The sequence below is a fragment of the Bufo gargarizans genome, chromosome 1 (genome assembly GCF_014858855.1).
Source record: "Bufo gargarizans isolate SCDJY-AF-19 chromosome 1, ASM1485885v1, whole genome shotgun sequence".
Lineage (NCBI taxonomy): Eukaryota > Metazoa > Chordata > Amphibia > Anura > Bufonidae > Bufo > Bufo gargarizans.
This window is the reverse complement of record NC_058080.1, coordinates 440147485-440164551: the sequence shown is the minus strand read 5'-3', so window position 1 is coordinate 440164551 and position 17067 is coordinate 440147485.

The following is a 17067-nucleotide window of genomic DNA, read 5'->3' as shown; positions in this document are numbered from 1 at the left end:
TCTCATTCTCCCATGCTGTAGCGCTGGCCAATCGCAAGGCTATAATGGGAGAACGGAGCAGCGCCCAGGTATAACAGTAAGTGCAGGGGGATCCCTGGGCGCCGCTCTACATGTCTGTATAGTTAGTTTAGAAGTTTTATTTTGGTGAAAGGTCCTCTTTAAGGTAAGGGGATAACAAGTTAAGGCATCCATCAGTTCAGGATAGGCACATTCAAAAGCCTGCATTACACAAGTGGACACCGATAGCCACAAATGCCAGCTTATTGCTTAGTAAAGTGAAATCAGGAGAGGGACTACTCTAAAGTGCAATTTTTGCCAACTTGTCTGCCACATTACTTCATTATCCATAGATATAGACATTGCACCTTTTACAGATGACAACTGGACGCACTAGGATTCATCCTTTGCACTCAGTAAAGAATAACATTTGTTGTTCTTCTGTCTGCCTAAATCTTTCTCACCATCTATTCATTGCATTAAACCTTAAGCCACTTTCAGACGAGCGTGTCCGAATTAGGTCCGGATGCGCTTCGTCTGCGATCAGCTAAAATCGTGCGAGTAAGTACGCAATTGCAGTCGGTTTTGACTGTGATTGCGTTCTGCGTTCCGATGTTCAGTTTTTATTGCGCGGGTGCAATGCGTTTTGCACACGCGTGATAAAATAACTGACTGTGATACCCAGACCTAAACCCATGCTTCTTCACTGAAGGTCGGGTTTGGGTTAGGTGTTCTGTGCATTTTATTATTTTCCCTTATAACATGGCTATAGGGGAATATAATAGCATTCTTAATACAGATTGCTTAGTAAAATGCTGCTGCATATAGTGTGTGTGCATATGCCTTTGTGGCTGGAGTAGCGTGCTGCTGCATATAGTGTGTGTTTGCTTTTGCATGGTTTTTATTTGGATCATTGGCTAAGCTTTAGGTTAATTACCAGGCTATTGCTTTAATTGGCTTTTGTGCGTACGTTGTACTGTACTTCCAGAAAGCAAGTGTCATTTAAAAGAATTATGTGTGTTGTTTCTATATAGTAAATCACAGAAATGTAATCAATCCAGTGCTTTTGCATTTTTTTGTATCTGTGTCATAACATCTAACAAGATACTTTTCTCTGCTGACTATAAAACAAATTAGACAAAGAGACACATGACATGAACACATTGACAAACCATAATCACTTTCTAGAAACTCAATGCATTTATTAGGTGTGCAACCAGTAAGCCTGCCATGAGACTTTAAAGTTACTGTAGCCCATAACCATTGCACAAATGTAAAGTATTTAAATGGTTACATACTAAGCAATTTAATAAATTATATGGTATAAGTCAGAAATTAATCTTCAGATGCTGACACCTGTTCAAGCCCACAATTTTCAATGTACTGCTTAGGACTTTCAGCACAGGCTAATTTCATGTTTATACACATAACTGAATAGATATGACTTTGTAGAAGATGTATAAAATTAAGCAACAATGATGGATAAGTATTTTTACTGTATTGTTCTGTCAGATGGCTGACATCAACTGGCACCATTGACTATAATAGGTTCTGTAATGTCCCCATCAATGTGTTATTTTACTAGAAAAAAAAGTGTTGCTTGCTGTGCTATTTTTTCTGGTATTCAGAGTCTCCACTATAGATGTACAAACCCTTAGGCTACATTCACATGAACCTATTTTGTTTCCGTGTCTGTTCCGTTTTTTATTTTCGGATTGGATGAGGACCCATTCATTTCAATTGGTCTGCAAAAAATGCAGAAAACACACCGTGTGCTGTCCCCATCCGTATGTCCATTCTGTAGCCCCGCAAAAAATTTAGAGCTTGTCATATTCTTGTCCGTTTTGCAGATGCAATACGGATGCCAAACGCGAATCGCGAATATTCACATTTCTTTTTTTCATCAGTACCCATGATTAGGGTTGAGCGAACCCGAACTGTAAAGTTTGGATTCATGCCGAACTTTAGGATTTTTGGACCCCGGACTTCAACCCGAACTTTTCAGTGAAAGTTTGGGTTCGAGTTCGGTGTTCGCCGATTTAATGGCGCTTTTTGAAAGGCTGCAGAGCAGCCAATCAACAAGCGTTTAACTCTGTGCCCTTAGAAGCCATCACAGCCATGCCTACTAATGGCATGGCTGTGATTGGCCAGTGCAGCATGTGACCCAGCCTCTATATAAGCTGGAGTCACGTAGCGCTGCACGTCACTCTGCTGTTACTAGTGTAGGGAGAGGATGCTGCTGCTGTGAGGGAGAGAATAGGAAAGAATCTGTTATTAGAAGTGCTTGTTAACTCTGCAATCTAATTTTGCTTTGTGGGTGCAGTGCAACATTTCTTTTACCTTGCCCTGAGCCCAGTGAATCAGAAAAATAACTTTTATCCGTCTGTTAGTTAGGTGGGTGTTGGCAGCCATTTTGTGCAAGTTAAATGCACCAGCACAGCATATGTGCTTTTGTGTCAGTCAAATACAAGCTTTAAATACTGCAGTTATATTCAGGGTTAAACAAAAAACACCAATTTTTTTGCAAGACCCTACATTTGGGGCCTTTGCTGCATTTGTGAAAGTCAAATACAAGCTTTAAATACTGCAGTTATATTCAGGGTTTAAAAAAACAAAATTTATTTGCAAGATAATACATTTTGGGTCCTTTGCTGAATTTGTGACAGTCAAATACAAGCTGTAAATACTGCAGTTATATTCTGGGTTTAAAAAAACACCAATTTTTTGCAAGACCCTACATTTGGGGCTTTTGCTGCATTTGTGAAATCCAAATACAAGCATTAAATACTGCAGTTATATTCAGGGTTTAAAAAAAAACACCAATTTTTTGCAAGTTTATGCGTTTTGGGTCCTTTGCTGAATTTGTGACAGTCAAATACGTTTTTTCATCAGGGCCAATGGAGTAAAACTGTGTTCATGCCACCCACCAATTGAACAGACGATTTTACAAAAATTAGGTCCCTGTCACCTATGCAGAGCAGGGGTTTGTATAAGGCAAAATTGGTAAAATGTCACCTGACAATCTAACAGACGATTTTTTGAAATTTAGGTCCCTGTCACCTATGCAGAGCAGGGGTTTGTTCATGGCAAAAATGGTAAAATGTCACCCAAGAATGTAACAGACGCTTTTGCACCCTGCTCCCTCTTCTGCTGTGCTGGTTGCTCTGTGCGACCACCGCCTCTTCCTTCGAACTACACAGGTCAGTTGCATGACCATGATTCCATGTGGGGTCAAGGACCTCATCGTCTTTCACATCATCTTCCACCCAGTCTTCACCCCTGCCCTCCTTGTAGGTCTGCACACTTTCGAAAGCCATAGCAGTTGGTACCTGTATTTTGTCATCATCCGAGACGTACTGCGGTGGTCCTCCCATGTACTCATCCTGAAACATAAGTGGTTGGGCATCGGTGCACTCTATCTCTTCTACTTCTGGGGCAGGGCTATGTGGATGGCCCTGGGAAACCCTGCTAGCAGAGTCATCAAAAAGCAGAAGAGATTGCTCCATGACTTGGGGCTCAGATTGCTTGGCTGTTTTGCAAGTGGGTGAGGTGAAAGACAGATGGCCATGGGCTGCACGTGCCAACTCTGATCTTTCAGCAGGAAACTGGGTGGGAGACAATGTGAAGGAACTGGATCCACTGTCAGCCACCCAATCTACTATCGCCTGTACTTGTTCTGGCGTCAGCATTCGTAGAGCCACATTCGGCCCTACCAAATAACTCTCAAGGTTCTGTCGCCTACTCGCACCTGAGAAAGGTGTTTCACTTGTGCGTGTAGCTGGCACAGATCGACCACATCCTCTCCCTGCAACAGGAGCTCCGGGGCCACATCCCTTATTTGACGCTTTCCTCATTCTTTGTGTTCACCAATCAAACTAACAGATGGTTTATGTCAGGTGACAATGTAACCGCCAATAGTCAACAATTAAGTTCACTGACAGTAAGGCAGTGCCGGTGTCATAAAGAGGAAAATTTTCTTGAGGTCACACAACAGTGTGATAGAAAATTACTTCACGTTCACAAAAAAATCTTAACCAACAATGTAACAGCAGTATTGACTGGTTGTATTGGACTGTCAGAAATGTAGCAAAGACTGTAAATGTATTATCTTGCCACAAAATGGGTGTTTTTTAATACCAGAATATAACAGCAGTATCTAACGCTTGTATTGGACTGTCACAAATTCAGCAAAGGCAGCAAATGTATTATCTTGCCCAAAACTGGTGTTTTTTTTTTAATACCAGACTATAACAGCAGCATCTAACGCTTGTATTGGACTGTCAAAAATGCAGCAATGTCCGCAAATGTATTATCTTACCACAAAATGGGTGTTTTTTTTATACCAGAATATAACAGCGGTATTTAACACTTCTATTGGACTGTCAGAAATGCAGCAAAGGCCGCAAATGTATTATCTTGCCACAAAATGGGTGTTTTTTTAATACCAGAATATAACAGCAGAATATAACGCTTGTATTTGACAGTCACAATTGAAGCAAAAGCCGCAAATGTATTATTGAAATAGAGGGCCAGAGAAGGATGCCACCGTGTCTCTGACCTTTGTGGCAGGGTATGGCTCTGTGCAATGGGAGCTGTTAAAATGTGAGACTCTGGAAGTGGAATTTGTGCTGGGCAAGGACTTTCCATTGTTTGGGCGGTTGTGGAGCAGAGCTCCTGATAAAAATCTATAATATGTCGTTGCCAAGGGCAACCTTCGTGAAGACAAAGAGGTGGAGAGCGGTGCAGTTCTCATGACTACATGTCTTCTCTGCGACTGTGCACAAGATTTTAAAGGGTGCGGCTGGAATGACCGTCCAGGAAGAGTCTTAACTGCAGGCTGTTGTGGAAATTTTATTAGGATGTGTTTCTAATATATTGTGTATTGTCATCATGTCTTTCAGTGTCAGGGTAAACTATTGGAGTGGATATCTTCCTGTGTATGTGGAGACAGATGCTGGACGCAGAGGTCTCCGTTGGTGAATGGTCCATGTGCTAAGCACTGGGCTGTGGGCCGGGGGAGACTGATGTGTTCAGCAGAGCAGTGTTTTCATGGTGAATGTATGGACGCCGGCTAGGGCCCCCACGCAAGACACAGATTTATTGGCTTGGCGTGGATGCATTTGCTAAGAGAACAATATATGAAAGGAACGTGCGTTTGTTGTCTCTAGTGCACCTGATCAGCCGCTGGAGATAATTACGTTGTCCTGTAAATAAATATGCATGAGGATCATAGTAACTTTATTTGGCATTGATCACTGAGCAAGGCTGGATAAAGTTAACTCCAGTGGTAATGGGAGGTTATTGTATACATGTTTTTGTTAGCTGGCTATGTTATTTTAAATGCTTATCTTCCTATGTCATCACTTCCTGTATGTCATAACTTCCTGCATCCTTGTTACATGAAGTAAGTGGTCGGGTGACGGGCCAGCCACTTTTCTATTGTTACACCTTTTGTGAGTAAGAAATAAAAGTTAAAGAGACTGGGCAGGAGTGAGGCAGTGCTCAGCAAGAACTCAAGATGATAACACCTTTGTCTGTGTCGTGAAGAGATTTACCTTTCCTTACACAAAGTCTGATGCGAGCGGATTTCTACTATAAATATTTATATTACAAGGCCAAATTGTTTCCGGTAGCAACTGTTGGAGTAAGGAGTCTGCAGGTGATCATAGTACCAGGAAGGCTGCAGAAGGGTCAAAAGAAGAGACCCCAGAAAAGATGAATGAACTGAAGGGTCTACTGCCTGGTGTCCCGGAGAAGAGGAAAGACTCCAGAAAGACACGGAAGTCTGTAGTAGACATCGACAGTGGGCTTGAAGAGTCCCTAGGTGGAAATTCCACAAAGTGTCTAAAGGAGAATGGTGGCACTCCTTCGTCTGATGCAGCAGCAGAACAGAGTAAAGAGCTGCTGGGACAAGAGGCCCAAGAGTGGGGCGCTTCCAACAAGCAACTCAGAGCAGAGATGGAAGATCTCATGAGCTCAAAAGATGACATCTATGAGTTGGAGAAACCTAAGCGTGCTCCTGCACAGCAGGTGGAAGAAAATGAGAAACTGGAAGAGGAAGATCCTCTGGAAGGTGCCAAGAAGTCAGAACCTGGTAAGAGTGGGTCTGGAGATGGTGGTGCCGGGGTGCTGGCCAAGGCAGAGAAGGTGGAAAAGGTATCGGCTGAACCAGTTGATGGGGCTGATGTGGATACAGAAGCCAATAGGCTCCTGACGCTGAGCAGCCCGGGTCTGAGCATAAAAGTTGTCCCCTCTGCCGTCAATGCCTTCCAGAAAGCCAGGGGTCTGATCGGGAACAATATCCTGGGCGAACCTCTAAAGGGATTGCCAGAAGATGACGGGTCTGGTGAAGACCCCAATGTCCCCAGTGCCTCCAACCTTGGGAGGAGGAGTTAAGAAAGCAAGGATATGATGCCATGTCCCTGAATGGTGAGAAGGATAATAAAGTGAAGGAGGACGCCAAAGAGGCAGAAGACCATGAAACTGAGGCACCATCTGAGAAAACCACTGCTGAAAAAGAAGCGAGCGGGGGAAAGCCTGCTCTGCTACCGGAGCTTCGCAAAGACAAGAATAAAAGGCCTAAGCATCTGCAAGAGCCAGCGAAGTCAAACAAAGAGTCTGTTGTTTGCATACAAATATATTCCGAAGGGAGTTCCAGAAGCCGAGATCGAAATTCTAAGAGTAAAGGGGAAAAAAATGTACGATCTGCTGTTAAAATAAAGAGACAAAAAGAGGCGAGTCGTAAGTAGCGTGCTCGGCTGAAGCAGCTGTGTAAGTCAAAGAGAGAAAGATATAAAAAAAATAAAAAGAGAGGGTCTGCCTGTCACATGGACATGGGAACCTTGTAGACAATGTCTCTTGGGCAAGATGTCAGTGTGGGCAACAATCCAAGCACTGATGGCATGGGTCTGGCAAAATAAAGGGAAGCCTCTGACGCTGACCACATCTTCCAGGGGGAAGGTTGAGGCGGGTGATCGCCCTGTCACAAGCATCCGGTTGGTACAAGAGTTCACCCCCACGGGTTTGAACAGGGGGGAGGGATATGTGGTAATGTGAGCAGTGCTGGAAGGTGTGTTGTCCCACTTCAGGTACCTCAGATGGGTGAGACAGATAAAATCCAGAGAGTGGCAGTAGTCTCAGCAAAGCATAGTTTGCATACATTTTCTGGGCTGGATTTTACTTGGACTGGTGGCTAGGCTTGGTAGAGGGAGTTGCCAGTCCACAATCAGGCTGGCATAAAGCGCCTCAGAGTAGGTTAGTCTGGGATATGCTGTGAGATACAGAGACCCAGAGCAGAAGCTCTGTGCGTGGTCTCAGCTCGCCAGGCTGAGAGACCCCGGGGCACTGTGACAGCCCGAAATTTGGGGAACGCCGTGACATCGGGATTCAAGGTTCACAAGGCCGGAGTCGGAAGGACTGTTGGGCCACACTTCCCCATACAGGTACGGGACTGATTACAGTCGGAGAGGCTGGGGAACTACGGGCTGAGAAAAAGCTGCATGTGAGTTCCGTGTGTGAACAGGGTTCTGTAGCTGAGTCAGGGCCACGTTACCAGTTGTAGTGAGAGCCCAGCCAGGCAGGTATTTGTTTTGTTTTGATGTATGTGGGAACCTCACCACCCCAGTGATTATTAACTGGACTGTTCCATGTATGACAAAATGTCCCAATAAATGCAATGTTTGGCCCCGAAAGCTGCGGTAGATGGCGATTCTTGACAAAGGCCTCATTGAGTAGGACGAAACGTTGCTGGGGAATTAAAGTTTGGGGTCTTCACCCTTTCACGCTATTCTGGAGTGCGGTCAAAAAAATGAAAAAATTTTGCCCACCTTACTTCCCCAAAAAAGGTAATAAAAGTGATTAGAAGTTGTATGTATGCCAAAATAGTGCCAATAAACCCATCACCTCATACCGCCCAAAAATTAGACCCTACATGAGACAATGGCCCAAAAAATTAAAAATATTTTTTTTTTATTTCAAAAATGCTTTTTTATGTTTAATGTAAAAAAAAAAGTTGACATATCAGGTATCACCACGTCTGTAAGAACCTGCTCTATAACAATACCACATGACCTAAACCCTGAGGTGAACACCATTAAAAAAAAATAAAAAAGCCATTTTTTTGTCACCTTACATCACAAAAAGTGTAATAGCAAGCGATCAAAAAGTCGTATGCCCCCTAAATAGTGCCAATCTAACCGTCATCCGACAAAAATGATACCCTACCTGAGACAATCGCCCAAAAACTGAAAAAACTATGACTCTCAGACTATGGAGACAATAAGACATGATTTTTGTTTTTTGTTTCAAAAATGATATTATTGTGTAAAACTTAAAAAAATAAAAATAAAGTAAAGTATACATATTAAGTACCGCCTCGTCCGTAACGACCAGCCTTTATAAAAATATCATATGACATAACCCCTCAGGTGAACTGTCAAAAAAATAAAATAAAAACTGTGCTAAAAAACATTTGTTTTCTCACCTTACATCACTAAAAGTGCAACACCAAAGACAATCGCTTAATAAATAAAAAAAACTATGGCTCTCAGACTATGGAGACACTAAAACGTTATATATATATTTTTTGTTTCAAAAATGATATTATTGTGTAAAACCTAGATAAATTAGAAAAAGTATACATATTAGGTATTGCCAAGTCCGTATGAACCTAATATTTAAAAATACCACATGACCTAACCCCTCAGATGAACACTGTAAAAAAAAAAAAAAAAAAAAACTGTGTAAAAAAAGCTATTTTTTTTTGTTACCTTACATCACAAAAAGTGTAATAGCAAGTGATCAAAAAGTCATATGCACCCCAAAATAGTGCCAATCTAACCATCATCTTATCCCGCAAAAATTCTACCTAACCTGAGACAATCGCCTAAAAACTGAAAAAAAAACTATGGCTCTCAGACTATGGAGACACTAAAACATGATTTTTAATTTTTTTTATGTTTCAAAAATGATATTATTGTGTAAAGCCCAAAAAAAAGGTATATTATATATTAGGTATCGCCGTGTCCGTAAGAACCTGCTATATAAAAAAAGCACATGATCTAACCTGTCAGATGAACGATATAAATAATAAAAACGGTGCCAAAACAGCATCAAAGCAAGGGTTAACAGTCAAACAAAACTCAATATTTATTGCCCTGATTCTGTAGTTTACAGAAATGCCCCATATGTGGTCGCAAACTGCTGTATGGCCGCACGGCAGGGCGCAGAAGGAAAGGAACGCCATATGGTTTTTGGAAGGTACTTTTTCCTGGACTGGTTTTTTTACACCATGTCCCATTTGAAGCCCCACCTCGATGCACCCCTAGAGTAGAAACTCCCCAAAATTACCCCATTTAAAAAAACTACACCCCTCAAGGTATTCAAAACTGATTTTACAAACTTTTTTAACCCTTTAAGTGTTTCACAAGAGTTAATGGCAAATGGAGATGAAATTTCAGAATTTCTATTTTTTGTTACTTTGCCTTACAAAAAGTGTAATATAGAGCAACCAAAAATCATATGTACCCTAAAATAGTACCAACAAAACTGCCACCTTATCCCGTAGTTTTCAAAATTGGGTTACTTTTTTGGAGTTTCTACTCTAGGGGTGCATCAGGGAGCTTCAAATGGGACATGGTGTCTAAAAACCAATCCAGCAAAATCTGCCTTCCAGAAACCATATGGTGTTCCTTTCCTTCTGTGCCCTGCCGTGTGCCCGTACAGCAGTTTACAACCACATATGGGGTGTTTCTGCAAACTGCAGAATCAGGGCAATAAATATTGAGTTTTGTTTGGCTGTAAACCCTTGCTTTCTTACTGGAAAAAATTGATTAAAATTTAAAATTTGCCCAAAAATTTAAATTCAGAAATTTCTTCTCCATTTGCCAAAAACTCTTGTGGAACACCTAAAGAGTTAACAAAGTTTGAAAATCAGTTTTAAATACCTTGAGGGGTGTAGTTTCCAAAATGGGGTCATTTTTGGGTGGTTTCTATTATGTAAGCCTCACAAAGTGACTTCAGACCTGAACTGGTCCTTAAAAAGTGGGTTTTGGAAAATTTCTAAAAAATTTCAAGATTTGCTTCTAAACTTCTAAGCCTTGTAACATCCCCAAAAAATAAAATGGCATTCCCAAAATGATCCAAACATGAAGTAGACATATGGGGAATGTAACTTAATAACTATTTTTTTGAGGTATTACTATGTATTATAGAAGTGGAGAAATTGAAACTTGGAAATTTGCTAATTTTTCCAATTTGTTTTTGTAATTTTTGCATTTTTTTATAAATAAAAATAATTTTTTTAACTCCATTTTGCCAGTGTCATGAAGTACAATATGTGACAAAAAAAAACTATCTCAGAATGGCCTGGATAAGTAGAAGCGTTTTAAAGTTATTCACACATAAAGTGACACTGGTCAGATTTGCAAAAAATAGCCTGGTCCTTAAGGTTAAAATGAGCCCGGTCCCTAAGGGGTTAATGGCCTCTATCACATGGTCAGAATTTGATCAGATTTTTGCACCAGTATTTGATTGGCTTCCAAATCATGGCGCAAAATACTGACTGTGTGATAGAGACCTTCTGGACGTTTAAACGATAGTACCCATTTTTTATTTTTCTTGTAATTTTTCTGATAGATCAGAAGAACGGAAAAATAAATGGTGATATCAACATGGCCACGGACACCAGTGGCCCTGAAACAGACTGGTGAGGGTGGCAACGCCATGAAGAGTCACAATAGTAGCCCCAGAGCAGAGTGAGGAGGAAGGGGGGAGGCAAAACAGTGGGAGTAACAGCACAAGATGGTGGAAGATTAGTGTAGGGGCAGATGGCAGTAGACGCAGCAGGTGTGTGACATCAGGTGGGTGACAGCATCAGAATAGTTGCGTCAGGACCTGGGCAGAAGTAACAGGGCATTTGTTATGGTCTGTGGCAGCACACTACAGTCAGAACATTACTGCCAGAATGATCTAGTCTGTTGTATCAGGCACCGGTGTCTGGAAATACTGGTTGATCCAGGCCTGATTCGTCTTTATAAAGGATAGTTTCTCAAAATTTTGTGTTGAAAGGCGAGTTCTCTTTGGGGTAACTATGCCACCTGCCACACTAAACACCCTCTCTGATGCTGCACTACTGGTCAGCCAGGAAAGCAGCCATACTTAAAGTTTGGCTGCCCAGTAGTCCAGGGGATTTTGGATCTGGGGTGACAGGGTACAGTCCAAATATGCCACCACCTGCTGGTTTAAGTTCTGCTACATATCCTGCTGCTGCTGGGTGGTTTCTTCAGTAGGCAGGTGAAGAAAAGTGCTCATCAAGAAAACAGTTTGAGCTGCTTCTGCCCCCTGTCATCCCCTCCAGCAGTCATGGCAATGGAGCGTGAGCTCAGAGGGTCCCCCCGGTTGTACCTTCATGAGGATGGGTGATGAGGCACATAGGCAGCGACCAACAGACTACAAAGGATGTATCGATAGTATTTTTTTGTTCCTGGGCATTTATATCCTCTTCCTCGTCCTGCCCCTCCTGTGGAAGTTCAGCCTTCACAGTGCTCAGGTGGCTATGAGTGGTAGGTGCCACATTTTCTATCCCCTCGCCAGTCATATTTATAAGCATCCCCTCCAGAACGTAAAGGAGTAAAATGCCACCATTGATCCCGTAGTCCTAGTGGCTGACAAATAAAGTGTCCTCCTCAAAGGTCCTGAGCAAACGGTAGGTGTTACCCATTAGCTGCCACTGTCTAACATCAAAGTTAAACCGGGGAGTCATCCTGTTTATTTGCATCATCAAAAAATTGGTCACTGGGTTCCTCTGCTCATATAGTCACTCCAACATGTGGAGGGTGGAGTTCCAACGTGTGGAAACTTTGCATATGAGGCGATGTAGGGGAACACCATTCTGCCTTTGTAGCTCAAAGAAGAGCATGTTTTGCACAGTGAGAGTGGCTGAAGTGCATGCACAGTTTCCTTGACATTTTCAAGATGTCTTGCAGTTGGGTGGAACTGGATGACACCCGAATTGAAGATGTCCGACATGTGAGGTGCATCGGTTAGCCCTCCCTGATGCAGCACAGACAGAATATTTTTCATGTTATTGGTCACCATGTTCACAAGCTGGCGAGGAGACAGCCAGCATCTGATTTCTTGGTTGATGATGCAGAGCAGTTCCTCCCGGATGTGACTCCCAGGTGTGACCAGGCTGACAAGGTGCAGAACCGCATGACAACAATAGGCGGTATGCTGGAGGACACTCTGAACTGTGGCCACAGTAGAAGCTGAGGACAAGGTGTAGGATGAGGAGGTAAATGAGGACATTGGCACAGAGATCCCACATTTACAACGTCGGATGTGGGATTGCATCCAACCAAGTTGCTGGTGTGCCTGGGCCGGAACCACATTTACCCAGTGGGCTGTAAAGAACATATATTGTCCTTGAACATAGTTACAGCTCAACACGTCAGTGCCTCCATGAACTGTACCAGATACCGACAGGTTCAAGGACTGTCCGACTTTTTGCTCAACATACGTGTGCAAGGCTGGTACAGCTTTTTTAGAGAAGTAATGACAACTTGGGACTCTCCACCTTGGGTGTTGCCAAGCCATCAGTTCTCTGAAAGGTTTAGAGTCTACTATATGGAAAGGGAGGGACTGTAGTACCAGCAACTTGGTCAGGTGCACATTCAACTTCTGCACTATTAGATGAGTGCACACATACGGTTGTCTCTTTGCAATCAACTCAGTGATCGATTGCTGGCAAAACATAAGACGAAGAGGAGCATCAGGAACAATGGATGAAGGGATTGAATGACAGCTTCCTTCTGATGAGGGTGGGGAGCGCTGACCACTGGAGAAGGTGTGCGGGCCGCTGGCAAATGTAACCATGGCAGAGGAACCCACCGATTCCTGGCTGTGTGTAACTGTTGTCACCCGAGATGATTTTGAATAGCAAATCAACCATTCAAGTACAGCTGGATTGTTGCTCAAAACACCACCACAGGATGACAATGGCAGCGCTGGCCTGCTGCTACCATCACCCCTTCTTCTGCTGCTACTTGTTATAGCTACAGCAACATTGTTGCCACTGCCCTTTTCTTTTGAGGGCCTAGGCAACTGTCTGTTGGCTCCAGTGTGCAGTAACTGAATCAGTATTGTTACAGATAAAGTATGAAGGGTGCAGCAGAAAAAACGCATCTATATATTATGCTACCTTTTGAAAGTGAGCTTGATGCCCCTAACATCTATATATAACTTAACAGATTAATTATTAATGGGTCAGCAGATTAACTAGGTACACACGCCTATGTATTTAGACCAGCTGTTGATACTAAACCTGATGCACAGTAAGTCTGTGTATTACAGAACAGATTAAGTATGAATGGCCCAGCAGATGAACTATATAATAATGCCTATATATTAGACCGCCTCTTGACAATGAGTTTGATGCATTGTACGTATACAGTATTTATAACTGAATAAATTAATTACAAACCGGATTCCCAAAAAGTTGGGACACTAAACAAATTGTGAATAAAAACTGAATGCAATGATGTGGAGATGGCAAATGTCAATATTTTATTTGTAATAGAACGTAGATGACAGATCAAAACGTTTAATCCGAGTAAATGTATCATTTTAAAGGAAAAATACATTGATTCAAATTTTCACGGTGTCAACAAATCCCCAGAAAGGGGAAGCCAAGATGGGTAGAGGATCACCAATTCCCACAATGTTGCGCAGAAAGATAGTGGAGCAATATCAGAAAGGTGTTACCCAGCAAAAAATTGCAAAGACTTTGCATCTCTCATCATCAACTGTGCATAACATCATCTGAAGATTCAGAGAATCTGGAACAATGTCTGTGCATAAGGGTCAAGGCCGTAAAACCATACTGGATGCCCGGGCCCTTAAACGACACTGCACCACAAACAGGAATGCTACTGTAAAGGAAATCACAGAATGGGCTCAGGAATACTTCCAGAAACCATTGTCAGTGAACACAATCCACCATGCCATCCGCCGTTGCCAGCTCAAACTCTACAGTGTAAAGAAGAAGCAATTTCTAAGCAAGATCCACAAGCTCAGGCGTTTTCACTGGGCCAGGGATCATTTAAAATGGAGTGTGGCAAAATGGAAGACTGTTCTGTGGTCAGACGAGTCACGATTCGAAGTTCTTTTTGGAAATCTGGGACGCCATGTCATCCGGACCAAAGAGGACAAGGACAACCCAAGTTGTTATCAACGCTCAGTTCAGAAGCCTGCATCTCTGATGGTATGGGGTTGCATGAGTGCGTGTGGCATGGGCAGCTTGCATGTCTGGAAAGGCACCATCAATGCAGAAAAATATATTCAGGTTCTAGAACAACATATGCTCCCATCCAGACGTCATCTCTTTCAGGGAAGACCCTGCATTTTTCAACAAGATAATGCCAGACCACATTCTGCATCAATCACAACATCATGGCTGCGTAGGAGAAGGATCTGGGTACTGAAATGGCCAGTCTGCAGTCCAGATATTTCGCCTATAGAGAACATTTGGCGAATCATAAAGAGGAAGGTGCAACAAAGAAGGCCCAAGACGATTGAACAGTTAGAGGCCTGTATTAGACAAGAATGGGAGAGCATTCCTATTTCTAAACTTGAGAAACTGGTCTCCTCGGTCCCCAGACGTCTGTTGAGTGTTGTAAGAAGAAGGGGAGATGCCGCACAGTGGTGAAAATGGCCTTGTCCCAACTTTTTGGGGATTTGTTGACACCATGAAATTCTGATTCAACATATTTTTCCCTTAAAATGGTAAATTTTCTCAGTTTAAACTTTTGTTCCGTGATTTATGTTCTATTCTGAATAAAATATTAGAAGTTGGCACCTCCACATCATTGCATTCAGTTTTTATTCACGATTTGTATAGTGTCCCAACTTTTTTGGAATCCGGTTTGTATTAATGACGCAGCAAATTAACTAGGTACACGTGCCTATAGATTAAAGACTAGCTGTTGAGACTAAGTCTGATTAATGATGGATGAACATCAGCCGGGACGGTTTGCGAGTACGATTAAATGTTTGTGGACCACAAGTTTGCGGTGGGCCCAATCACTCTAATGGCAGGCGAACTGAAAAACCTTCAGCTCATATTTGCAGCCACCAAATACTTAGTAAAAGTGTACAAATAGTTCCACAACATAGACAGTGACATACTAGAGGGGGATCAATGGCAAAAATTCAAACAAAAAATATGTATCTTAATCAGGGGACATTTGGACACTGTTAGAGCCTAGAAATTTTTAATTTTAGGCCACAGGATTATGGGTCTTAAAACAGGCATTCACCTGACATAAAAGAAATTCTGATTATGTGGCTCGAGGTACTTTATGCGGTCAATGGATATCAATTTTACTTCAGGCCAGTACAAATACAGCACGAAAAATTGAAAAGAACGGCTCCGGATTCAAATAGAGATCCTCTAAAACTTCTTCTTTATTGATAAATAATATTACAGCAGACACATCCACCTGGTATACAAGACTTGTTGACGCGTTTCGGACACTTGGTCCTTAGTCGTAACAACATTACATAATGAAACACAAGAATTTAAATATATCATAATCCCTCCCCTCCAAGATCCAGGGAAGGAGAAAATTCACTCCATTGGTTGCTTAATTAAGTTTAACACCATTCACCTACACATCTAATCACATTGTAGATGTCTTTCACACTGTGCACTGGTATTTAACCACCTTAACCCCTGGAAGTCTGTGACCCTGACGCACCAGTTATTTGCTCGAAATCCTATTAAGGGGAAGAAAAAGCTGCACAGTGTGAATTGCATACTACATGTAAAAACATATGGTAACATTTACTAATATGGCCTTCCTCTATGCCATTGAATTCCCAGCATAAAGGAATCCATATGACCAACATAAAAGGATGATATATGCACACATTTTAATTCATTTTGGGCATATTATTGATAGATGTACATTCTCCCTTTTTAAGTTCAAACCAGCTGGGACCCTACTATTCAGCCTGAAAATCCAAAACGCCTCCTGTAAGAGAAGTTTTTTTCGGAGGTGCAGAGACCCTCTCAACCGCAAAAGCATTAAAGCTTCTCACCCTACGGGCATGCACCTGCACAAAATGTCTTGCTGCATTAGAAATATTGAGTGCATTAGAATTGCTGATATAATTCAAATGCTCCAGGAGGCGATTTTTGAATTTTCGCATGGTACTGCCTATGTACATCAAGTCACATTCCGTGCAGTGAATAATGTAGACCACACCTGTAGTGTTACAATTGATGGTGTGGTCCGAATTTTCAAAGGATTGTAAAGGAGTCACGTAATTGCAGGTTTTACATGGGTTACCCCCGCATTTTGTGAAACCTTTATAGCTGAGCCAGTTTTGTCTCCTACTACTATTGTTGGCTCGTGTGTTAGATGTGAATAGGGACGGCGACAGAGAGCAGGACAGCGTGGAAGCCCTCCTTGGCACTATTTTGCAGCCAGATTTTAGTGCATTATACAGGATCTCATCATCATATAAAATCAGCAAGCATCCCTTTATTACAGAACATATTTTGTTGAATTGCTTGCTATATGTTATGGATAAAATCGGAACACTGTCCCGCCTCCTGTCGCCATGCACAACCACATCCTTTCCTTGGTTCATGGAATTCCACTTGCCCTCCCTGGACCCAAAGAGCATTTCAAATCAGTTTTTTTGCATCGCTATATTCCTACCTCTCTGCAACATCCAATCAGGGTAATTCCTTGCTTTAGCCTTTTATCTACTGCACTAAATTCCTCATCGAGGGACATAGGTGAACTGCAATTTCTAGCAGTCCGTATATATTTCCCCACAGGGATCGCTTTTATAACATGCAACGTATGTTGACTTCTTGCATTTAAGACTGAGTTTCCTACTACATTTTTCCTATATGTTCGTGTGTGCACAATCTCATTTGGACATCCATGGAGTGTCAAGTCCAGAAAATTAATACTGGATTCATTGACTAGACATGTAAAGCGTAAATTATACTCATTGTCATTTAAATAGGCCTGGAGGTCCGGGACGGCAGACACATCG